This window comes from Oncorhynchus masou, unplaced genomic scaffold, assembly GCF_036934945.1.
Source record: "Oncorhynchus masou masou isolate Uvic2021 unplaced genomic scaffold, UVic_Omas_1.1 unplaced_scaffold_1390, whole genome shotgun sequence".
Classification (NCBI taxonomy): Eukaryota; Metazoa; Chordata; class Actinopteri; order Salmoniformes; family Salmonidae; genus Oncorhynchus; species Oncorhynchus masou.
This window is the reverse complement of record NW_027003823.1, coordinates 63764-90348: the sequence shown is the minus strand read 5'-3', so window position 1 is coordinate 90348 and position 26585 is coordinate 63764. Positions and strand designations below refer to the sequence as shown.

The 26585-nt window shown below is 40.8% G+C and overlaps 2 pseudogenes; one reads left to right on the top strand and one right to left on the bottom strand.

Moving 5' to 3' along the window:
* Positions 1–8356: 8356 nt before the first annotated feature.
* Positions 8357–10728, top strand: LOC135530595 (major histocompatibility complex class I-related gene protein-like; annotated as a pseudogene).
* A 4573-nt stretch (positions 10729–15301) lies between these two features.
* On the bottom strand, positions 15302–17206 carry LOC135530597 (macrophage-expressed gene 1 protein-like; annotated as a pseudogene).
* Positions 17207–26585: the final 9379 nt, after the last annotated feature.

Here is a 26585-nt window from a genome sequence, read left to right as displayed (position 1 = left end):
TGGCAAATGCACAGTGACTTTGCAAAAGTGAGAAAACATAAACAAATGGACATGATGAAATCAACACCACGAGTGATTGAAAGGAACAACAATCACTGCCCGGCCATCCCGAGTTCATCAGGCCAGTCAATTTTGCATTTCTGAAGGATTTTTGAGCATGTCAAATTTCTTATGACATTTGGCCCCCACAAAACATATGCCTTATGCACAAGCAAAAAAAAACAAAAACATTATGATAATAAAATATGACTAAAGTATGTTGATACAGTTCTTATACGTGTGTAACTGACACAAAATTCGAAAAAATTTCGAAAAACGGTCCAGAAAGCACTTTTTTAGGGGTGTGTGAAGTTTTTTATGAAATTTAATAATTTTTGACTTTTGACTTCTGACTTCCTATGAAATCATATTGCAGATGGACAAAACACATGCAATAATGCGCAAGTAAAAAAAAAAAAAAAATTATGATAATAAAATATGACTAAAGTATGTTGATACAGTTCTTATACGTGTGTAACTGACACAAAATTCGAAAAAATTTCGAAAAACGGTCCAGAAAGCACTTTTTTAGGGGTGTGTGAAGTTTTTTATGAAAGTTAATAATTTTTGACTTTTGACTTCTGACTTCCTATGAAATCATATTGCAGATGGAGAAAACACATGCAATATGCGCAAGTAAAAAAAAAAAAAAAATTATGATAATAAAATATGACTAAAGTATGTTGATACAGTTCTTATACGTGTGTAACTGACACAAAATGCGAAAAAATTTCGAAAAACGGTCCAGAAAGCACTTTTTTAGGGGTGTGTGAAGTTTTTTATGAAATTTAATAATTTTTGACTTTTGACTTCTGACTTCCTATGAAATCATATTGCAGATGGACAAAACATATGCAATAATGCGCAAGTAAAAATTTTAAAAAAATTATGATAATAAAATTGGACAAAAGTATTTTCATACAGTTCTTATACATGTGTAATTGTCAAAAAAAGCGAAAGAATTTCGAAAAACGGTCCAGAAAGCACTTTTTTAAGGGGTGATACGTTGGCTTTTGGATGTTGACTTGGAGTCCAATATCAATATGAAAAACCATGGTGGAGTGCAATCGCCACCTGTTGGATTTTTGAAGTGTTACAACTGGCAATACCCATATGGCAATAGAAGTAAACTTTGCATGAATCAACGCCGCTTTGGGTGGTATTGGCCAATGTGTACATGGTTTGTCCTATGCCAATAATTTGCCATTCATTTTTGTCCACTACGGGGGTGAATTCCTTTACATATAGGAAATGGACCCCAAGTCAACATCCAAAAGCCAAATTTTGAAAAAATGAATTTTTGGTCAAAAACTTATCACACCTTAAAAAAGTGCTTTCTGGACCGTTTTTCTAAATTCTTTCGCTTTTTTTGTCAATTACACACGTGTAAGAACTGTATGAATATACTTTTGTCCAATTTTTTTATCATATTTTTTTTAATTACTTGCGCATAAGGCATATGTTTTGTCCATTTGCAATATGATTTCATAGGAAGTCAAAAGTCAAAAATTGCAAAATTTCATAAAAAACTTCACACACCCCTAAAAAGGTGCTTTCTGGACCATTTTTCGAAATTCTTTCGAATTTTGTGTCAATTACACACGTATAAGAACTGTATCAACATACTTTAGTCATATTTTATTATCATAATTTTATTTTATTTTTTTACTTGTGCATTAGGCATATGTTTCCTCCATTTGGAATATGATTTCATAGGAAGTCAAAAGTCAAAAATAGCTAAATTTTATAAAAAACTTCACACAACCTCTTGAAACTCCCCATCCCGGATCCGGGATCGTGACTAAAGCCTCAGGCTCATTAGCATAACGCAACGTTAACGATTTCATAACGCAACGTTAACGAAAATCGCAAATAAAATGAAATTAATGCGCCTACTCTGAAGCTTAGCCTTTTCTTAACAACACTGTCATCTCAGATTTTCAAAATATGCTTTTGAACCATAGCAATTCACTAATTTGTGTAAGAGTATGCTAAGCTAGCTTAGCATTTTGAGTAGCATTTAGCACGCAACATTTTCACAAAAACCAGATAACCAAGTAAATAAAATCATTTACCTTTGAAGAGCTTCGGATGTTTTCAATGAGGAGACTCTCAGTTACATAGCAAATGTTCAGTTTTTCCTGAAAGCGTCTTTGTGTAGGAGAAATCGCTCCGTTTTGTACATCACATTTGGCTACCGAAACGAACCGAAAATTCAGTCACCTACAACGTCAAACTTTTTCCGAATTAACTCCATAATATCGACCGAAACATGGCAAACGTTGTTTGGAATCAATCCTCAAGGTGTTTTTTCACATATCTCTTCATTGATATATCGTTCGTGGAAGCCTGCTTTCTTCTCTGAATTCCATGGAAAAATACTTGCAGCTGACTTTTTGCGCACCAATTTCGGCGCAGGACACCGGGCGGACACCTGGTAAATGTGGTCTCTTATGGTCAATCTTCCAATAATATGCCTACAAATACGTCACAATGCTGCAGACACCTTGGGGAAACGACAGAAAGGGCAGACACTCCTCTCGCATTCACAGCCATATAAGGAGACAATGGAAAACGGAGCCTCAAAAATCCTGCTGATTTCCTGGATGCCGTCTCATCTTGGTTTTGCCTGTAGCTCGTGTTCTAGGGCACGCACAGAGAATATCTTTGCAGTTCTGAACACGTCAGAGTGTTTTCTTTCCAAAGCTACCAATTATATGCATAGTCGAGCATCTTTTTGTGACAAAATATTGCGCTTAAAACGGGCACGTCTTTTTATCCAAAAATGATATAGCGCCCCCAGAGTTTCAACAGGTTAAAAAGTGCTTTCTGGACCGTTTTTCGAAATTCTTTCAGATTTTAGGTCAATTACACACATATAAGAACTGTATCAACATACTTTAGTCATATTTTATTATCATAATTTTTTTTTTTTACCTGTGCATAAGGAATATGTTTTGTGGGGGCCAAATGACATAAGAAATTTGACATGCTCAAAAATCCTGCAAAATGCAAAATTGACTGGCCTGATGAACTCGGGATGGCCGGGCAGTGATTGTTGTTCCTTTCCATCACTCGTGGTGCTGATTTCATCATGTGCATTTGGTGATGTTTTCTCACTTTTGCAAAGTCACTGTGCATTTGCAATATGGTTAACTGGGCATTCACCATCACGAATTTGTCATGCTATAAAAATCGTGCAGGAATGCAAAATTGACTGGCCCGATGAACTCGGGATGGCTGGGCAGTGATTCTGGTACCTCTCCATCGCTCGTTAGGGTTGATTTCAGAATGTCCATTTGTTTATGTTTTCTCACTTTTGTAAAGTCACTGTGCATTTGCAATATGGTTCAATGGCCATTCACCATCACAAATTTGTCATGCTATAAAAATCATGCAGGAATGCGAAATTGACTGGCCCGATGAACTCGGGATGGCTGGGCAGTGATTCTGGTACCTCTCCATCGCTCGTTAGGGTTGATTTCAGAATGTCACTTTTGGTGATGGTACCTCACTGTTTAAACATATTGCAAATGGACAAGAGTCACCAGCAAGTCACCGTCCATCAGTTAATTTGATATCATTCTGACACCAAACTGATACAAACTGACACCAAACCCACTTGTCCCAACTCGTTTAGTAGCCAAGTACCACATACTTCAGAGCTGGCCCAAAATTCACAACGCCTTCAGTTCAAACCATAAAAAAAACATAAAACACGTAGTTACGTTCTCGCTGTGGGTTCATTTCTTGTGTTATGTGTAGGCCTAGCTGAGGCGACCCCGAATCCCAAGTTTCGGCTCGATAGGTCCTTTGGTGTCCGAGTAAAACCCTAATTGGTGCTGAAAATCCACTTTTTTCAATTACTTGCTACGGGGTCCTTGAATGAGCTATCGGACAGAAACGTTGGGTTCTGTCTCTATGGGCCGAGACGGTCACAATGCACCTGGTCTTGTGACTCTGGGACATTTCTAAATGTCGACATTTTCGTAATGGTCAAAATGAATTGAAGTCATTGCAAATGTACGAGGCTGTTTCTCAGTCCGAGAACCTTCTAGAGCGACGTAACTCACCATGCACTATAGACCTCAGGTCTAGAACAGGATTCTAAAGTTTCGGAACTCTAGGTCTGACGGTTCTTTAAAAGTTCCAACAAGGTTAACTAATGCAGGGAGTGTATGTCTCTACGCACCCCAATGGGTCCCTACTTCCAAGCTGTGTGTGTGTGTGATTTAGTTTTCCTTTGAAATTTTAATGGGAAAAATGACTGATTTACAGTTCATGGGGGTTGCCTAATCACATATATGAAGTTTTGGAAAGATCTGATTTTTTTAACCCCTCGAAACAGCCCATGAGACACCAATTATGGCACTTCCGGTTGGCACAGGAAGCTATAACTCAACACACATCCTCAGTGGGGTATTCTATTACAGAATCATGAGTTTTAAGTCTTTACCATAAAAACTGACTGATTTACACAGGGTTGAATGACCAATGTCTATCAAACTGCAGGCAGGTTATGGATATACACTTTTAGGGCGATTTTACCCACTTCCGGTTGGTCCATGAAGCTTAGAATCGACACAGGTAGACCTTATAGTGGCCTGATGGACTGGTACCGAAGACAGGTTCATAAGGCATTCATAACCCATATAAGCTCCAGGTTGAATTTAGGGGAGCAGGCAATGTATTCCTATGGGGAGAGATATCATTGTATTCTATGAGATCAAAAAACCCTGTTTTACTGTTAAGGGTTAATGCCACACGGTCAAAGTTAGGCTTGCACGGATCGGAAGGACCTTAGGAACATTCCTGTGGTTGAATTGTCTTTCTAAACACTTACAGAATCCTGAGTTTTAAGTCTTTAAGTTGAGAATTGACTGATCTACACAGGGTTGAATGCAGAGTCATTTTCACCTTGCTGGTGATGTACATCCAAATACCTTTTGGGTGAATTTAACCACTTCCGGTTGCTCCAGGAAGCTTAGAATCGACACAGGTAGACCTCATAGTGGTCTGATGGACTGTCATAGAAGACAGGTTCATAAGGCATTCATAACCCACATAGGCTTCAGGTTGAATTTAGAGGTGAAGGCAATGTATTCCCATGGGGAGAGAAGTCAATGCAAACTGTTTGATGTAAACCCCTTCTTTTAACTGTGAAGGGTTAATGCCACACGGTCAAGGTTAGGCTTGCACAGATCGGGAGGACCTTAGGAACATTCCTGTGGTTGAATTGTCTTTCTAAACCTAACGGTTCCGCCGCTGTCACCCAAAATCAAATGATGTTGTGGTGCAGGCTTCATTTTGGGCCTACTTTTCTAATGCTCGCTGCTCTCAGACCGAGCGAGCTACGGTCAAGCGGGATATCTCATTGAACTCGGCACGGCCTAGGGATTATGTTTATGCTATTGCCCGCTCTCTGTGTCTTTAGGCACCGCACTTTTTTACTCCATCCTTGCTGTGTGTGTGTGAGAGAGCTTTTCTTTGACATCTGCTGGGAGAAATGACTGATTTACAGTTCAGGAGGGTTGCCTAATCACACATATGAAGTTTTGAAAAGATCTGACCTTTTTAACCCTTGGAAACAGCCACTATGACACCATTTAAGGCACTTCCTGTTGGCACAGGTAATTATAAATAAACCCATATCCTGATTTGGGTATGCCTTTACAGAATCCTGAGTTTTAAGTCTTTACGTTAAGAACTGAGTTATTTACGGAGGGTTTAGTGAGTGTGTGTTATTTCAGAAAATCATAGAAAATCACAGAAATCTCGCAGAGCTCCGCAGCACACTTTAAAAATATTCGTATGAACACCCTGCAACTGGATCTGTAACTGTTGAAAAAAAACACCTATATTTGAACATCACCAATCTGTCATTGTACGATTTCTCTTAATTGACGATAGATAAATGGTTGATTTTTTTTATTGACACCGGAGGCTCCTTGACTTTGACGTGAAGTGAAAAAATAATTTCTCTATTTTCATTTTGAACCTTTAATCCCAGAAAAATGGCCATAACTCAAAAACCGTTGAGGCCTAGACGCCATCTTGTTTGGGGCCAACTGCCCATTATGCCAAACCTATGCTCACCAAGTTTCGGCTTCGAAATATTTTCAGTTTTCGAGATAAGGCCCGGTCGTGATTCGTGATGTTTTGTCAAATTGCAGTATGATTGCTTATGCCCTCGTGGGATTTTCCGGGATAGCGGAAAAATGACCAAAATTGTATTATTTTATAAAACGAAAACCGAATGTCCGACAAAGTTCATTTGATGACTTACCGGTCACTGTGCATTTGCAATATGGTTCAATGGGCAATCACCATCACGAATTTGTCATGCTATAAAAATCGTGCAGGAATGCAAAATTGACTGGCCCGATGAACTCGGGATGGGAATTTCAGTACTTCAGCACTTCAGTACTTCAGCATAACGTTTTCTAATAAGTCGCTCTGGATAAGAGCGTCTGCCAAATGACTTAAATGTAAATGTAATGGTTTCCTCATGGCTCTAATTTAAAGGTATGTTCTCAGAATGTTCAGAGAACATTAAGAAAGAATGTTCTTCTGTGGGAATTTCAGTACTTCGGCATAACATTTTCTGCAGGTTTCCTCATGGTTCTATTTGAAGTCATGATGTTCCAAAAAGTTCTAATAATGTTATTTAAAAACAAATTCTGTTCTCAGCTTCAACAAAACTCTCTCTATCCTCTCTTGTTAAGGGTGTTCAGGTATCTGAGCATTAGGCATTGGTCCAGATTTGCATTTATACACAGTAGGTGCTACAAATGTGCATGTACCAGTGAGTGAAGTGGGTGAGAAAAGAAAGGTGGTTCCTTGGTGGACTGAAGATTGCACTGCGGCTATTCAAGAAAGAAGTAGGGCCTGGTATAGAGTATGATGTAGGACTTTGATTCCTGAAAATCTAGTTGATTTCCAATGGAAGAGAGCTCTGGTGTGTAGGGTCATTTAAATTTTGGTTGATTGTGATAATCTGTCTGTATCAGATAATAAAAGAGCTGACCTGTTGGAAGACATTTGCTAATGTACATAGAGGGGTTACATTGAACAAAGTGTACAAGCAACGGAGGCGTGAGGTTTGAAATGTTCATACTAATGTGTATAAGAAGAGGGATATTGTTAACTATTCTATGGATGCTGATTTTACATTGCATGAGATGTGATTATCCCTAGTAAATAGGCTGTGGATGTACACCTGGTTATGATAAACTGTGTTATGCAATGTTTAGATCCTAATATTATCCTGGGATTATTTAATCAAATCTGGGGTGAAGGGGTATACCTTCTGGATGGGAACATGCAGTTATATTACATTTTCTAAAGTCTTGGATGTGGAGATATGTCGAAGACTAACTGATGAGCTGTCAGTATACGCTGTTGAACTTTTGCCGATAGTAGCTGCACTCCAGTGTCTGAAGGAAATTCAACCAGTCAGAATTGTTGTATGCTTAGATTCCCTATCTGTATTGAATAGTTTATCATCTGGCAAATCTAATAGGAGTTACCTAGTGTTGGAGGCATTCACGTTGTTATAGAGAATCGAGAGACAATTCTGGGCAATTTTGCTGGGTCCCAGCCCCTTCGGGAGTGGGCAGGAATTAAATAGTAGATCAGTACGCCAAAAGGGCTTGAAAACAAGATATTGATATTCATGTGCCACTGGGTAGAGGTGAGGCCAAATGTAAGATTAGAGACATTATGATAGATGTGTGGAAGAAGAGGTGGGACTCATTTATTTGCCTTACAAAGAAAGCTTGGTGATCCAAGATTCAAGGGTCAGATTAGGAAGGAAGTGGTGTTTTTTGCTCAGTTGCATCTAGGACACTGAACTCGTCATTATATCTGGTTGGCAAGCATACAAATGGATTATGTACAGAGTGTATAGTTGATGAAAAAGTGAAGCATGTGTTGATATATTGTTGTAAGTACTGGTATGTGGAAGAGAGGGAAAGATTGATGTGTAGGGTTATTGCAGTAGGACAGGGATGGGGGGGTGGAAATGTGAAAGGGTTTTGGGGAATGGTGGAGGTTTTATAATAGTTAGTAGGGCTCTAGTACAGGATTAGAAAGGAGGGTTAAGTTTCACTTAATGTTTGTTTCTTTATTAATTTAGTCTGTAAACTGTGATTGACTACACACTCCAGTACAGTACATGGCGGCATGCACCTCTCACGTTTGTTTGCAGACCGCCATAATATTATAGAAGGTAAGCGAAAGGAAAAGTGTCAAACTCACTTGAGAGTTAGAAGCTGCTACATGAGGCTACTGCAAAAGTAGTGAACATTTCTAAATCATGGACAAACTGTCTATCTTTTTGTTTGTTCTTTTGTTTTCCACCATTGTCAATGCAGGTAAAATGGACAATCTACTTTCTCTCATTGAAGATAAATGATGTTATAAAAGGTTCTTTCTTTCTATATTTCTATATTTTTGTCTAAATGTAGTTATTAACATAGACCTGTTATGTTCAATATTCTCTACATAGATAGTACTCTAAATATCCCAATTCATGTTGTTGAATTGAAAAGAATACAAGATCAATTTGCTGACACCAGGCAACTGCACAGATCGGGCTCTACCTGTGCAGAGCACATGCCCCTTTGGCCTTCCAGTCTCCTTTTGGGTGGTGGTATAATTTCACCCAAAATGATTATTTTTTGTCAGTCATTATTTTCAAACCCACTGCCCGCAAGTCGTCTGTTGATTGTGCCTGTTGATCTGCCCTGTACAGAGCTCAGCTCGCATGCGTGACCGGTTGAACTTTTCTCAAGTCTGCCCTGTACAGATACTGCCACATCCGCTATCCAAACATGCATGGCCTGAGAAATACGGTCACCGGTCGATATCAGCAGTACTGCCATATCAGCATAACATTTCATTATCATTTGATAAAATGTTTTATGTTTTATTTCTTTAACCTTTATTTAACTAGGCAAGTCAGTTAAGAAAAAATTCTGATTTACAATGACGGCCTACACCGGCCAAACTCTGGGCCAATTGTGTACCGCCCAATGGAACTCCCAATCACGGCTGGTTAGGATACAGTCTGGATTCGAACCAGGTTGTCTGTAGTGACGCCTCTAGCACTGAGATGCAGTGTCTTAGATCAAATCAAAGTTTATTTGTCACGTGCGCCAAATACAACAGGTGTAGACCTTACAGTGAAATGCTTACTTACAGGCTCTAACCAACAGTGCAAAAAAAGGTATTAGCTGCACCACTTGGGAACCCATATTTGATTTAGCCTACATCAATATTCAGTCTGGTTGGCTGATATTCACAGCAGAAAGAGGCAGAAAGAAAGAGTTAAATCACAATCAGTGTAAAATAAATGGAGCTAGCTAGCTCCATCTAGCCCACCCTCTTTCCCCATGTCAATCATGTCTTTAGGAGGCACTATCCATCTTAATTACATTTTGTGATGATGACTGAGTGTGCATTTTTTATTTGGAGCATGTGCCCCCTGAAAAGTCTGCATGGACCTCGCTGACACCATTCAAACCAATGAGGGTTTGGAGCTTTAAAGACAATTATCTCATAATCATCATTTTGCAGATATAACCTTATAGTCCCAAGAACTCAATGTCCATAACTGTTCATAATATCACTCCTCTCTCAGGTTCAGGATCACATTCTCTGTGGGTACTTGCAACATACATCATCGGAGAGACACCTTTCCCTGAGTTTACCAGTGTAGGGATGTTGGATGATGTTCAAGTGGATTACTATGACTCCAAAGATAAACTGTCTGTCTACATGGGACTTAATCCAACAGACAAAATACATGATGACCTAGCTCAGGACGGAGGTTATGTATTTGGAACTATGTACCAGAGCATTAAAGAGAGATCCTTTCAGCTAAAACACCACTTTAATCTCACAGGAGGTGTTCAAGTTCAGCAAAGAATGGCTGGCTGTGAGATATTAGACAATGGTGAACCAGCCCTGATCATGTCAAAGAACACTTTCAATTTATAGAGATCAAACAGTAATTTCCAACACAACACATTTTACATATGATGCTGGGAAACTACTGCTAGGATGGGATGGGATGATGCAATATTTCAAAAGAACACTTTATATTAACGTTCACCTTCCCAGGTGCATCAGAACACTGAAAACAATCCTGAAGAGAGAGAAGAAAATTGTGATGCGTATAGTTCCTCCCAGACTCAGGTTGATAAAGAAAGAGGTTTCTGGAGGGTTCCAGGTGAGCTGCTTGGCATTTGGTTTCTACCCCCACCACATCAACATGACCCTGCTGAGAGACAGCCAGCCAGTGGCAGAACAGGAGCTGACAGGGGGGGAGGTGCTGCCTAGTGGAGATCGGAACTACCAGCTGAGGAAGAGTCTGGAAGAAGAGACACAACTACACCTGTACTGCCTCTCACCTCAGTCTGGACAACAAGCTGGATGTCAGTTGGGAGTCTGGGGCAGAGAGAGTTCACCTATCCACCCTCTCAGCTCTACTGGTGATGCTGCTGGTTGTTATTCTATTGGGCATTTTCATTTGTGTCAAAAGGAGGAGGCACCTCATCACAGGCAATGTCACAAGTTGCAAATGTGGCGGAGGAAATGAACCTTTCTTCAGATTCTGCAACATAAAGGGATGTGTCATAATTTACTGGGTGGATGGAGGGGCTCCAAAAGGGAGGGTTGTCAAACTTCTTATTTCTTTATTGGGGAGTTTTTTTTATTGGGCACAGGGGAGGATATGCTCTATTGGGTAAGTAAATGAAACAAGCTCCAGTAAACTCATTTTGTGTGGACTGCGCACTCTATTACTGTATTGTAAGGACTGGAATTACACACCTTTTTCAAACCATGAACCTAGGAGAGAACATGCATTGACGGTGTAGGACATGTGTCCTACAAAGTTATAATTATAGGCTATCAATTTGATTTTAATATTAAAATTATAATAGGGCCTGTTTTACATTTTTATAATTAGTAGGCTGATGCATGCATACCTTTCATAATGTTTCCCATAATGTTGCGCAACATGCATATTAGCCTATGTTCTCTTTCTCCATTTCCTTGTTTTCAACAGTTAAATTACATATTTTGTTGTCCTGAACTTCATCATTGTAATGCCGTGATTGAATAATATAGATTAAGCTGCAGATGGCTTTCTTTTCTCTTCACGAAGATTGAATGGTTACGTGTCTGAACAAATAACTGCTATAGCCTACAGTCACCCCGAGTTCTCTCTTCTTTCAAACTCCCCAGCCTGTGGCCGTGAGTTCTATTGGCTGCTGTATTTAACATTCAGCGAACAAGAGCTTGCATCCATCCAGCTTCCAATAATGTATTAGTATAAGAAATGCTAAAAATGAATTATTGCAGCAAGCTATTCTAGTCAAGATTTTCCTGGGAGTCCAAGAGCTAAGAAGCGTTTTTGAAGTGGAGGGGCCATATTGCGCAAGAAACAGGCATAGGCCATCATTCATTAGCTACATATAAGGATAATAACTACATTGAGGTGACGCCATATGGAGATGTGTAAATTAGAGGCCCATTTAGTCCATACATTACTGTAGCATATGCTGCAGCAAATAGGGACCACAATGAAAATAAGTCCCCGACTTTATTGTGCAATCCCAGTCATATACAGTGTAAATAAGGTATTTCTGTTTTTAATTTTGCATACATTTCTACGAAAATGTTGCTTTGTCATTATGGTGTATTGTGTGTAGATTTTTATTTATTTAATCCATTTTAGAGTAAGGCTGTAAAGTAACAAATGTGGAAAAAGTCAAGGGGTCTGAAAACTTTTCGAATGCACTTTTTACTGTAAAATATAATCAATCAATTGATCAATCAATCCAAACTGTACATGAATGGAAAGAGAAATCTGTTACAAAACACCAAAAAGTTTGACATGGTAGGGAAGGATGTGTTTTCTGTTTGTTGAGATTGACATACTCTATTTATTGTGGTGTTGAAAACGCCAACCATGATATTGAAGTGCCCGGAGTCGGTATCGTTTGTTTATTGGTTGTGTGGTGCATTGGCACAAAAACCTGTTGGTGTTTTTTTTGTGTGCATATATTTTATATAATTATTTTCTGAAACCGAAAAAAAAAAATATGACACCTTGAGTTGGACCAGCCCCTCTAATTTTGTCTCTAATATTATTTTTGAACAATGACAAAACTTTGTCAATTGAGCTCAATTCACAATGAAAAGATGACTGCTGGAACAGCTATGAGGGCAGACACAAAATGTGTGAGTGATTCAGTTACCCAGCAAGCACATAATGTTCTGAGAACCGTATGTTTCTTAGAGCTTGGCGAGAGCATGGTTGTCCTATGGTTATATTGCATACAACCTCCAACAATGTTTTGGGAATGGTGCAGGATACCCAGCTAGCACATAACGTTCTGAGAACCAAATGTTTCTTAGGTAGGAATTTCAGGTCTTCAGCATAAGGTTTTCTACTGGTTTCCTCATGGTTCTATTTAAAGTAATGTTCTCAGAACGTTCAGACAACATTAGGAAACAACGTCAAACAAACTCTATCCTCTAATCTTGTTCATTTTAAGTGTGTTCAGGTATCTGAGCATGAGGCATTCGGGAATAGTCCATATTTGCATTTATACACTGTATTTCATATGCTGGTTTAGCTTCCTGAGCCTGTATCCACAAAACATTTCAGAGAAGAACATTGGTCGTATGTGCTGACAATAGATATTTTACTCCTACTCTTTAGTCTTAACTTCTTGAAACTCCCCATACCGGATCCGGGTTTGTGACTAAAGCCTCAGGCTCATTAGCATAACACAACGTTAACGATTTCTGAAAATCGCAAATAAAATGAAAATAATGCGTCTGCTCTCAAGCTTAGCCTTTTCTTAACAACACTGTCATCTCAGATTTTCAAAATATGCTTTTGAACCATAGAAATGGACTAATTTGTGTAAGAGTATGCAAAGCTAGCATAGCATTTTGAGTAGCATTTAGCACGCAACATTTTCACAAAAACCAGATAACCAAATAAATAAAATCATTTACCTTTGAAGAGCTTCTGATGTTTTCAATGAGGAGACTCTCAGTTACATACCAAATGCGCAGTTTTTCCTGAAAGCGTCTGTGTGTAGGAGAAATTCCGTTCCGTTTTCTACATTGCGTCTGGCTACCGAAACGAACCGAAAATTCAGTCACCTACAACGTAAAACTTTTTCCGGATTAACTACATAATATCGACAAACATGGCAAACGTTGTTTGGAATCAATCCTCAAGGTGTTTTTTCACATATCTCTTCATTGATATGCAGTTCGTGGGAAGCTTGCTTTCCTCTCTGTATCGCATGGAAAAATACTGGCAGGTGACTTTTGCGCACCAATTTCGGCGCAGGACACCGGGCGGACACCTGGTAAATGTGGTCTCTTATGGTCAATCTTCCAATGATCTGCCCACAAATACGTCACAATGCTGCAGACACCTTGGGGAAACGACAGAAAGGGTTGACTCACTCCTCTCGCATTCACAGCCATATAAGGAGACAATGGAAAACAGAGCCTCAAAAATCCTTGTCATTTCCTGGATGCCATCTCATCTTGGTTTTGCCTGAAGCTCACGTTCTAGTGCACGCACAGAGAATATCTTGGTATTTCTGGACACGTCAGAGTGTTTTCTTTCGAATGGTAGCAATTATATGCATAGTCGAGCATCTTTTTGTGACAAAATATCTTGTTTAAAACGGAAACGTTTTTCATCCAAAAATGAAATAGCGCCCCCATAGATGTAAGAGGTTAAGAGTCACTCCTAACCGACAGATTTAGGACACCACATGAGCTGTCCTAACCACTGAAGAGTTGCCAGCAGGTGTCTTGATGACAGAACAATGCAGTGAGTCAGTGGTTCCTTCATCACATGCAGCTGCATTTGTGTTGTTAAAATAATGTTTTGATATTTCATCAATCCATAAAATATCTAGACCTACATATAACAGTATGAGTATCTCTTGCACTTATGACAATTTCACAAGGCATTATATGCCTAAATACTTATAACCTCTAGACTAATAAATAAACATGTTTTTCATTCGATTATTTAATTACCATCATGCCATCACCATCATTGCCATATCATGTTATTTTAAGTTATCCATTTTGAACGCAATATCACAATGTTAAAAAAATATCTCTAAATTGGGCATGCCCATAAATTGTGCAATGGATGGCATCTATAGTGGTTATGTTAACTTTGATAGAGTTTGATGAAAATGATAGACCTTTCAAAATGTTTTTGTGTGCAGTGTTGTATGCAACATCGTAGGCAAGTGACTTGACTTGATGCCTACTATGCTAAAGTTAAATGAGAGTGACGACAAGTGTGTTGATAACAGCAATGCTGTGAAAATTCTGCTTTTAACAACCATCAAAATGTGGTAAATAAAAGTTATGCCAAAATATTAGTCAATAAATGCAATTAGGCAAAGTTATATCAAGCATTTTACCATTACAATATTTGATGCAAGCATTTCGCTACACCCACAATAACATATTCTAAATATGTGTATGTGACCAATAAAAAATGTATTTCATGTACAGCCACATTCTGTAGTGATACATCATCATGATTGGTATTCCACATAATTTGCAACACAAATTTGCAGTTGCTACATACGCATTTCTGGACTTGCAAAATAATGCAATGTACCGATTTGATTCTGGAAGAATATAACTTACAAATGCCCCATGAGCTTAGTCCAACTGTCATACCCAATCAGAACCCAGAATATAACTTATAAATGCCTCATGAGCTTAGTCCAACTGTCATACCCCATCAGAACCCAGAATATAACTTATAAATTCCCCATGAGCTTAGTCCAACTCTCATACCCCATCAGAACCCCACATATATCATCTTGTTTTACTCCAATCCCAGCGAGCACATAACGTTCTGTGCATACAACCTTCCCACAACATCCTGGGAATGGTGCATGATAGTTGCTTGGCGTTGGAACATTCTCAGCACATTTAAGGAACATAAAAATATCAACATTATCTTGATTTTTCATTACTTCAACATAAAATTTCCTAAACATTCACACATGGTTACATTTAATTACATTTTTGGTAATGTCCTAGAAACATTCTCCAACTGGTTTGACATTGGGAATGTTCTCAAATAGTTCCATGAACATTAAACAACTTTCTTCTGTGGGAATTTCAGCACTTCAGCATCAAGTTTCCTACAGGTTTCCTCATGGTTCTATTTAAAGTCATGTTCTCAAAGTGCTTTGCTCAGGCAGATAATTAGGCTGTTGGACAGAAAATGAATCTGCAAGTAGTTCGGGGGACAGCTCTTGGTTTTGGTCAGAGGGTTCAGTAGGGATGGGCTATAGAGGCCCCCAAAGAGATATCCTGAGAACTGGAGCACCAATAGCTGTCAATGCGAGCGGAGCGGACATGGAAGAAGTCTACACACACTCTGTCGCAGCTTTTATCGCAAAACATCCCCCAAAAACAGTTACACTCATTGCAAATATAGTAGCACTCAATCTTGTTATAGTACTGATGTAATACCTCACCACGCAACAGAGTGGGTGTGTGGGGATCACGACATTAGTAAGAGCCGATGTCGGGGTTCATCTTAGCCAGGTTCTGGCAGATTAGGTCTGCAACGTCAGTAAGCTTGGGGCACAGCTGAAACACGCCACAAAAGGTGAGGTTGGTGGCCGGACCCTCGCAGCAGTTGTCCCTCACATTGGCTTGGAAGTTGAAGTACGTGGAGTCTGGCGGGTGTTGATGGTATAATGGCGATGTATGGCTTCACTCACAAACAGGGACAGTTTGCCTACTGTTGGTTCAGGAGGATCAGGCAAGGTCAACCAGTTGAGGAAGTAGTGCAGTGGCACTACTGGTCGATGCCTACCAGGCTATTCATGGTGCTCTCCTGCTATTTCTGCAGTGATGCCCAGGTAGAAGGGTGCCCCACCATGAAGTAGATGATGGTGCCCTGATAACTGAGTGAGTCAGATGTCTCTTGTGCACCCTTGCTGCCAATGTCAAACTTGAGTTTATCAAAGAAGTTTAGACCTGCCAATGCCTTGACAGAGAACTTGTCTGTAGTGGACACGTAATTGGCACTGAGATAGTCCTCTTGCACAAAGGAGGCACCTGCATCGATGCTGGTTATCACATGGTTGCCATAGCCAAGCACCATCTTCTCAGATAAATACACTACCTTAGTTTCTATTGCATCTGCGATCTCCTCGACCTGGTGGACAAAGCGGCCGTCCAGAGTGAAGTCAGGCTGAGCTTGTACAGTGTAAAGGAAGTTGCGCACCTGGGGGGGAAAGGAGAGGAATTCATCTTTGGCTTGGTGTCATTAGTTGCTGGGGAAGCCGATAATAAGGCATGGTACAACAGCGCACTAAAATCATATTCAAAAGACTAAATAAACTACAAACTGAGTATGCCGAAACCACAATATTTAAAGGCATATTATATAGAAATTGCTCCGCTATTATTTGGTTGCTAAAATTCTAAAATGTTAGCCTAATTTCAGTTTATGTACAAAACAAGCAATGTATAGTGTAGAGAATCATTGTACTATGTAAACCACTTAGAAATATATTTTCAACAAGCAAAAACAAAACTTAAGGAGGGGAAGCGCAGGTAGAACAGAAATAGCGCACATAGAACAGATCTACCACTTGCTTTCAATCAGAATGGCAAATCTACAACTAACATTTATTTTTGAATTCAGGTCACACACAAAGCTACATAATGCAGCTTATAAATACTGTAGATATAAACTAAATAGGTTTAACTATAAATCTACCTAAAACATATTTTTAATATACACAACTATTGGGTGATCTGAGTCCACCTTGTCAATCCCCCATTTCACTATGTTCTCCCCGGGTCCCCAATGTAGCAGCCCACCGGCACCTCTCTGATTCAGAGGGGTTGGGTTAAAAGCAGAAGTCAAGTTTTGGTTGGACCTTGTGTACAATTGATGATGAAATAAATGTAAATGTATGTATTTTCTGACAGCACTAATTCAACAATTTATACTGTATTTCTACATATGCTTGAATGTGATGCAAATTTTAAGTCTGACTCTCAATCTTAAGGAGAAACTCATCGGCACACGAGTAGTGACAGAACTGCTGGCAGGCTTGGACATGCTGGCTCTTCTATAAGGAAAATCACTGGAGGTGTCTTAGTCTGCCTCCCAAATGTCACCCTACTTCCTATTTAGTGCACTACTTTTAACAAGGGCCCCTACCCCTATCCTAGTGACCAAAACCCGGAACAACCCTGGCCAAATCCTGACACCTATATTCCCTATTTTCTTTATTCTCAGTCGTCTGTAAACTACTGGTTTCTGATGAACACAAACGTTCCTGTGAAATGACAAGGAGAAACATTCTCATAAAAGTCACGTTTACAGATTGTTAAATGAATCTGCAAGTTTCGCAAATTTCAACTAAAAACATACATATAATCTAGTTATTTTTATTTATCCTGCAAAACAAGACTGCTTAGACTGGATTACAGTACCATGTGGCAGACATCATTGTTTCATGGTTTCCAATCAGCTCTGCATTGATTAGCCCACACAGTCTTAGCAGGATAAATCCACTATTATGATATTCTATTTGCTTCACACAACCACAACAATAACAACAAGCAGCATCCTCTATCCAAAGCTGCCAGCACTATTTTATGTATGCACTATGTATGCAAGATGCACATTCATAAGCTAGAAACCTTATATCTTTTCAACCATGTGGCATGGAACTGTCAGATCAAAATTATGCTTTGCAAAATGAACATTCTTACAGGAAAGAGTTCACATCATTCTCTGCTTCTACTCATGAAGGCTTGAATAATAACAGCACAGGAGGTTGGTGGCACCTTAATTGGGGAGGACAGGCTCATGGTAATGGCTGGTGCGAAATAGTGCAATGGTATCAAATACATAAAACACCCTGTCTTTTTCATAGTCTTCACTGCTGCTCTTCTTACTCAGAGATGAGTCCAAGTAGACAATCTAGAATTGACACCCTCGGGTCATTGCAGTTCATCCGACCATTCCTAACAGCATTTCCAATAGCATTTGCAGCAGCAGTCCCAATCCCAGCCACTGGGCACAATCAGTTCCAGCTAAGGCATGGTTCAACAGAGAAGATCAGTTCATCCCACAGCGCCAGTTATTTAAAGATGAAATCTGTGATATTTACAGGCTTTGACTGTCATTTGAACATTTATGTATAGTATACCACTGATTTGAAGAACATACTATCTATCTGTTTGTTGTCTTGCAAGTTAAATTGAAAAAGTGATGGATTTCCTTCCTTTCAAATGAAGGATTGGGCCTTTAATAGAGGTATGAGAATACAATGTTCGCTACAAAGCTTTCAGAGAAACTCACCGCCCTCTAAAGTCTATTCCCAGAATGATCTCTTTTAATGAATAAATGATTCATGCTGTTGTTGTCACCTGACGTCAACAGATCTGGCTTTTCCTCCACTGGTCTACTTGTGCTGTGATGGAGTGAGGTGGTGATAGGAGTCAACAGTCATTAGCTGTGATGAAGTACCATGGAAACAGCTGGGAAAATATAAAGGTTAAATATAGACTAACCTCGATGTAGGTGTGCACACACACAAACAATTGTAGCACAAACGCATGTACGCACGCACGCACTTACACACACACACACACACACACACACACACACACACACACACACACACACACACACACACACACACACACACACACACACACACACACACACACACACACACACACACACACACACACACACACACACACACAAACAGACTATATAGGCTTACTTTATTGGGTTAGGTGTCCTTTTTCAAACTCTTCCTGACCCAGTGTGTAGTACCTACATGTTTCAAGTAGACCACCAAAGTCCCTGTGCCCAAGAATGGCAAGGTAACCTATCTAAATGACTTTCGCTCCATAGCACTTGCATATGTAGCAATGAAATGATTTGAAAGGCTGGTCATGGCTCATACCAACACCCTCATCCCAGACACCCTGGACCCACTTCAATGTGCATACCGACCCAACAGATCCACAGATGATGCAATCTCTGTTGCAGCCCGCACTGCTCTTTCCCACTTGGGCATAAGGAACACCTACGTGAGAATGCTGTTCATTGACTACAGTTCAGCATTCAAAACCATAGTGCTCTCTAAGCTCATCACTACGCTAAGGACCCTGGGACTGAACACCTCCCTCTGCAACTGGATCCTTGACTTCGTGACAGGACGCCCCCAGGGGGTGAGGGTAGGCAACAACACTTTCACCACAGTGACCCTTAACACCGGGCCCCTCAGGGGTGTATGCTTAGTGCCCTCCTGTATGTCCTGTTCAACCACGACTCCTAACACCATCATTAAGTTTGCTGTTCTCTCTGCTACTGCATGTCAAGTGGTACCGATGCACCAAGTCTGGAACCAACAGGACTCTGAACAGCTTCTACCCTCAAGCCATAAAACCCTTTTGCACTAACTTTTTTGACTCATCACATACGCTGCTGCTATTGTTTATTATCTGTCCCTTTATAGTTATATGTACAGTGCCTTGCGAAAATATTCGGCCCCCTTGAACTTTGCGACCTTTTGCCACATTTCAGGCTTCAAACATTAAGATATAAAACTGTATTTTTTTGTGAAGAATCAACAACAAGTGGGACACAATCATGAAGTGGAACGACATTTATTGGATATTTCAAACTTTTTTTTAACAAATCAAAAACTGAAAAATTGGGCGTGCAAAATTATTCAGCCCCTTTACTTTCAGTGCAGCAAACTCTCTCCAGAAGTTCAGTGAGGATCTCTGAATGATCCAATGTTGACCTAAATTACTAATGATGATAAATACAATCCACCTGTGTGTAATCAAGTCTCCGTATAAATGCACCTGCACTGTGATAGTCTCAGAGGTCCGTTAAAAGCGCAGAGAGCATCATGAAGAACAAGGAACACACCAGGCAGGTCCGAGACACTGTTGTGAAGAAATTTAAAGCCGGATTTGGATACAAAAAGATTTCCCAAGCTTTAAACATCCCAAGGAGCACTGCGCAAGCGATAATATTGAAATGGAAGGAGTATCAGACCACTGCAAATCTACCAAGACCTGGCCGTCCCTCTAAACTTTCAGCTCATACAAGGAGAAGACTGATCAGAGATGCAGCCAAGAGACCCATGATCACTCTGGATGAACTGCAGAGATCTACAGCTGAGGTGGGAGACTCTGTCCATAGGACAACAATCAGTCGTATATTGCACAAATCTGGCCTTTATGGAAGAGTGGCAAGAAGAAAGCCATTTCTTAAAGATATCCATAAAAAGTGTTGTTTAAAGTTTGCCACAAGCCACCTGGGAGACATGTGGAAGAAGGTGCTCTGGTCAGATGAAACCAAAATTGAACTTTTTGGCAACAATGCAAAACGTTATGTTTGGCGTAAAAGCAACACAGCTCATCACCCTGAACATACCATCCCCACTGTCAAACATGGTGGTGGCAGCATCATGGTTTGGGCCTGCTTTTCTTCAGCAGGGACAGGGAAGATGGTTAAAATTGATGGGAAGATGGATGGAGCCAAATGCAGGACCATTCTGGAAGAAAACCTGATGGAGTCTGCAAAAGACCTGAGACTGGGACGGAGATTTGTCTTCCAACAAGACAATGATCCAAAACATAAAGCAAAATCTACAATGGAATGGTTCAAAAATAAACATATCCAGGTGTTAGAATGGCCAAGTCAAAGTCCAGACCTGAATCCAATCGAGAATCTGTGGAAAGAACTGAAAACTGCTGTTCACAAATGCTCCATCCATCCAACCTCACTGAGCGCGAGCTGTTTTGCAAGGAGGAATGGGAAAGAATTTCAGTCTCTCGATGTGCAAAACTGATAGAGACATACCCCAAGCGACTTACAGCTGTAATCGCAGCAAAAGGTGGCGCTACAAAGTATTAACTTAAGGGGGCTGAATAATTTTGCACGCCCAATTTTTCAGTTTTTGATTTGTTAAAAAAATTTCAAATATCCAATAAATGTCGTTCCACTTCATGATTGTGTCCCACTTGTTGTTGATTCTTCACAAACAAATACAGTTTTATATCTTTATTTTTGAAGCCTGAAATGTGGCAAAAGGTTGCAAAGTTCAAGGGGGCCGAATACTTTCGCAAGGCACTGTACCTATCTACCTCAATACCTATTACCCCTGCACATCAACTCAGTACTGGTACCTCTTGTATATAGCCAAGTTATTACCTCATACCCCTGCACATCAACTCAGTACTGATACCTCTTGTATATAGCCAAGTTATTACCTCATACCCCTGCACATTGACTCAGTACTGGTACCTCTTGTATGTAGCCAAGTTATTACCTCATACCCCTGCACATCAACTGAGTACTGGTACCTCTTGTATATAGCCAAGTTATTACCTCATACCCCTGCACATCAACTCAGTACTGGTACCTCTTGTATATAGCCAAGTTATTACCTCATACCCCTGCACATCAACTCAGTACTGGTACCTCTTGTATATAGCCAAGTTATTACCTCATACCCCTGCAAATCAACTCAGTACTGGTACCTTTTGTATATAGACAAGTTATCATTAATCATTGTGTATCTATTATTACTTTTATATTTACACATTTTACTTTTTACTCAATGCAGGTTAGGAATAAAGAAACTGCATTCTGAGGTGACGTGTTTCTGTACACGGTGAGCAACGTTTTCTATGTGTTGGCTGAGTTCACAGTTCATCAACAGAATGGTCAGGTATTGTACTGTATGTCTATCTCTCTCATGTTGTGTTTTAAACATACAGAACAAACAGGGTCTGAGTCACAAAAGGCACCCTATTCCCTATTTAGTGCACAACTTTTGACCACAGACCACGGTCAAATATTATGCTCATTTGGAATACAGGCATGGGCTAAGAGAGAGCAAATGTTCTTGTATTCGTATGTCACAGAAGCAATGGAGATAATAAATAGTAAAGTAATAAAATAAGTATGAGAATTTCTACAGTATCAGGCCACAATAGAAAGATCATCCTTTGAGGGAAACCTTTTATTGCAGTGGGCTAAATCAGGGTCACACAGAGTGGTTCTTGTTATTCTTAAACAAATCTACTTTGAAACAAAAGTATACACCTCACTCACATGGTTATGGGCTTAAAAAACACACCTAGACCATGTCAGATATAAAGTTGACATTTATTCCATGTTGAGTTTGCATCCCAATATTACACGTTATATACATCACAGAAGACTGAAATATAACCATTTGACATAGAAACACTGGATTTTCGGTGTTAAAAATAATAATACATGTTTATTAATTATGAAATTATAAGAAAAATGAATAAGATTCCACCCATGTGTAAGGCGTCTAGGTGTAGCAGGTAAGGCGTAATTAGGCGCAGGACACAGAGATTAGTAATTCACGTAACTTTACTCAACTTTACTCAAAGCAAAAAATGAACAAACACACACAAAACCATGGGGGAACCAGGGGGTTAAATAAGGAATATATAATTATGGGAATGGAAACCAGGTGTGTACAATTAAGACAAAACAAATGGAAAATTAAAAGTGGATCGGTGATGGCTAGAACGCCGCCCAAACAAGGAAGGGCACCAATTCGGCGGAAGTCGTGAAAGTACCCCCCCTCCCACCCCCTTGACGCGCGGCTCCAGCAGCGCGCCGACACCGGCCTCTGGGACGACCCGGAGGACGAAGAGCAGGGCGATCCGGGTGGAGACGGTGAAACTCCCGCAGCAATGAAGGGTGCAGGATGTCCTCCACCGGCACCCAGCATCTCTTCTCTGGACCGTACCCCTCCCATTCCATGAGGTACTGAAGGCCTCTTGCCCGACGCCTTGATTCCATGATGGCTCAAACAGCATACGCCGGGGCCCCCTCGATGTCCAGAGGGGGCGGAGGAACCTCCCGCACCTCAGACTCCTGGAGTGGACCAGTCACCACCGGCCTGAGGAGAGACACATTTAACAAGGGGTTAATACAGTAATCAGGGGGAGCTGTAACCTGTAACAAACCTTGTTCAGTCTCCTCAGGACTTTGAATGGCCCCACAAACCGCGGACCCAGCTTCCGGCAGGGCAGGCGGAGGGGCAGGTTTCGGGTCGAGAGCCAGACCCGGTCCCCGGTGCGAACACCGGGGCCTCACTGCGGTGGCAGTCGGCACTTACCTTCTGCTGCCTTATGGCCCGTTGCAGGTGCACATGGGCAGCGTCCCAGGTCTCCTCCAAGTGCCTAAACCATTCATCCACCGCAGGTGCCTCGATCTGGCTCTGATGCCACGGTGCCAGGACCGGCTGATAACCTAGTACACACTGGAAGGGAGACAGGTTAGTGGCGGAGTGAGTTTTGGCCCAGGGGATGAAAACTCCCACTCCCCCAGCTGGTCCTGGCAATAGGACCGCAGAAACCTACCCACATCCTGGTTAACTCTTTCCACCTGCCCGTTACTCTCGGGGTGAAAACCTGAGGTGAGGCTGACCGAGACCCCAGACGCTCCATGAATGCCCTCCAGACCCTGGACATGAACTGGGGACCCCAATCAGAAACGATGTCCTCAGGTGGAAATAGTGGGGTCATGACAGGCCAACCAGGGTAGGCCCAGCACCATGGGAAATGCAGGAGAATCAATAAGGAAGAGACTGATTCTCTCCTTGTGACCCTCCTGCGTAACCATGCATAGTGGAGCGGTGGCCTCCCTAATCAGCCCTGACCCTAATGATCGACTATCTAAGGCGTGCACAGGGAAAGGCATATCAAAAGGAACAATGGGGGAGGCAAAATGGCAAAGTAGAGAGAACACTGTGTTTCAGCGAGATCCCATGGCATTCGTACATTTATATTTTTACATTAATCTACTAGCTTGAAAAGGGGTAGAATTGGCTAAATAAGTTATCCCTGTAGACAATGAGTCTTGACGGCTATTTCTCAAAATTCTCCAACAACATGCCCAACAGAACTACTAAGAATTCGACCAAAATCACCATCCCTGTAGATGTGCAGGAGGAGCTAGCTAACGTTAGAGAAGCTAACACCATTGCGGATCCAGGCACAATGGACCTGGTGATTCAAAAGATGACGGATAACATTACTAAAGTCATCGATGTTAAGTTAAGAATGGTCTTGGTAGCAATAGCTGGCCATTCAGCTGAAATACAGAGGGTTGTGAAACGTGTTGATGAGGTGGAAGGAAGAATTGCTACAGTGGAAACTTCAACTACATCTATGGACACTAAGATAAAAGCACATGAGAAACAGGTGTGCAAAATGGCAGAGCACATTTTTTTAACCTTTATCTAACCAGGCAAGTCAGTTTTAAGATCAAATTCTTATTTTCAATGATGGCCTAGGAACAGTGGGTTAACTGCCTGTCCAGGGGAAAAAAGACAGCTTTGTACCTTGTCAGCTCTGGATATGAACTTCCAATCTTCCGGTTGCTAGTCCAACACTCTAAACACTAGGCTACCCTGCTGCCCCATTGATGACTTGGATAATCGAGGACGAAGATGCAATATTCGTGTTGTGGGACTCACGAAAATTCTGAAGGGACACTTTCAGCAACAAAATTTGAGGAATGGACCCCTGGCTACCTACAAATGGACACTAAGGCTGGTCGTGTGAAGCTGGACAGAGCCCATCAAGCACCGATACCCGGTCCCAACCAGCGCCCACGGCCAGTGGTTATAAGGTTCACAAACTTCACCGACAAGCAGCGCGTCATGGATGCGGCTAGAAACATCGGCTCTGACGGTAGTCAACTAAAAGGTCCAAAGGTCTCATTCTTCAATGATTATTCCACAGCGGTTGTACGAAGACGCAAAGCGTTTGATGAGGCGAAGGCTCGACTCAAGAGAATGAAGATGGACTACGCACTGCTGTACCCGGCCACATTGAAGATTATGGTCAACGGATCGCCTAAAAAACTCTACACACCTGAAGAGGCTGCTGCGTTTATTGACTCTCTCGGGTAAATAACTTTAAGCTGCACCTCCACAGCATTGGATTACTTTTTTTTATTTGAATCTGACCATGAAACAGTGGTGTGAGTTCTCACGTGCTCCGGTTCAGTAATATTCATATCTTTATTATTTTTCTTGCTAAAGTAACTGCCGCTATAGCTCAGGCTGAGATATGTGTGAATCTATATTGGTGCCCAGGCTTGGGTCTAGGTGGAAGAGCCTCAATCTTCTTCTATTGATTTTAATTTCCATATATATAAAGGATGAGGCTATTGAGTGGCAATGCGGACTTGAGAGTCTACATTGGAAAGTTGAAATCACCTGCATGTTAGCTGGTGGGAAAGCCCCCTTTTGGATCTTTACATGTTTAATGTTTGGGTTTAGTATAGTTCGAGTTCAGTGTTCATATCGTTTGTTTATGCTCGGTGGGATAGAGGAAAGTTCAACACATGGAAAAAGGTACCACCCCAATTTTACAGTAGGATTCAGTCTGGATATTGAATGGTCAAAGTGCAATGGCAGGTAACAGACTGCATGTATGTACATGGAACATTAGAGGGAGTCATAACCCCATTAAAAGGAAGAAGGTACTATCTTTTTTGAAAAAGAAAATATTGATATTGCTCTGTTGCAAGAAACTAATTTGGATGATAAGGAGCATCTGAAATTACAACAAGGGGGGTTTGGGCAAGTGTTTTTCTCATCATTTACATCCAGAAGTAGAGGTGTAGCAATTCTTGTGAAAAATAACTTACCACTTAAGGTCTTGAATTGTGTGAAAGATAAATTTGGTCGCTTTGTTATAATTAATGGTACTTTAAAAGGGCAGAACATTTCCATAATGAATATTTACTTCCCCCCCAGCCCACCCCCCTGATTTCCTCACTAAGGTATTTCTAGACTTTTCAGAATTAAACTCAGACACTGCAGTGGTTGGAGGAGATTTTAATTGTTTGTTGAACCCCCTTATTGCTAAGTTTCCCAGCGGTATAGCTTCACTCTCTCCTCAAGCTAAGTCACTTAAAGCTTTTTGTGATGATCTGGGGTATGCTGATGTTTGGAGAACCTTTCAACCCTCCAACAGAGAATTCACTTTGTTCTCTGCACCTCATGGATATCAGACGAGAATAGATTACTTTTTTATGCCCAGGAAGTCATTGCAGTCTGTTTTATCCGCTAGGATAGGAAGCATAGTCATATCTGATCATGCTGAGGTGATCCTGGACATAAAACTCAACGGGGCATTCAATCAGTCAAGACATTGGAGTTTGAATACAACCATTCTTAAAGACCATACATTCACATCATATTTTATTACAGAGTTTAAATCATTTTTCTCTATTAACTCTCAATCAACAGATAACCCCTCGCTCCTTTGGGAAACCTGTAGAGCGTATGCCAGGGGTCTGATTATGTCATACACAGCCACTAAGAGACCTGTAAAGCGTATGCCAGGGGTCTGATTATGTCATACACAGCCACTAAGAGACCTGTAAAGCGTAT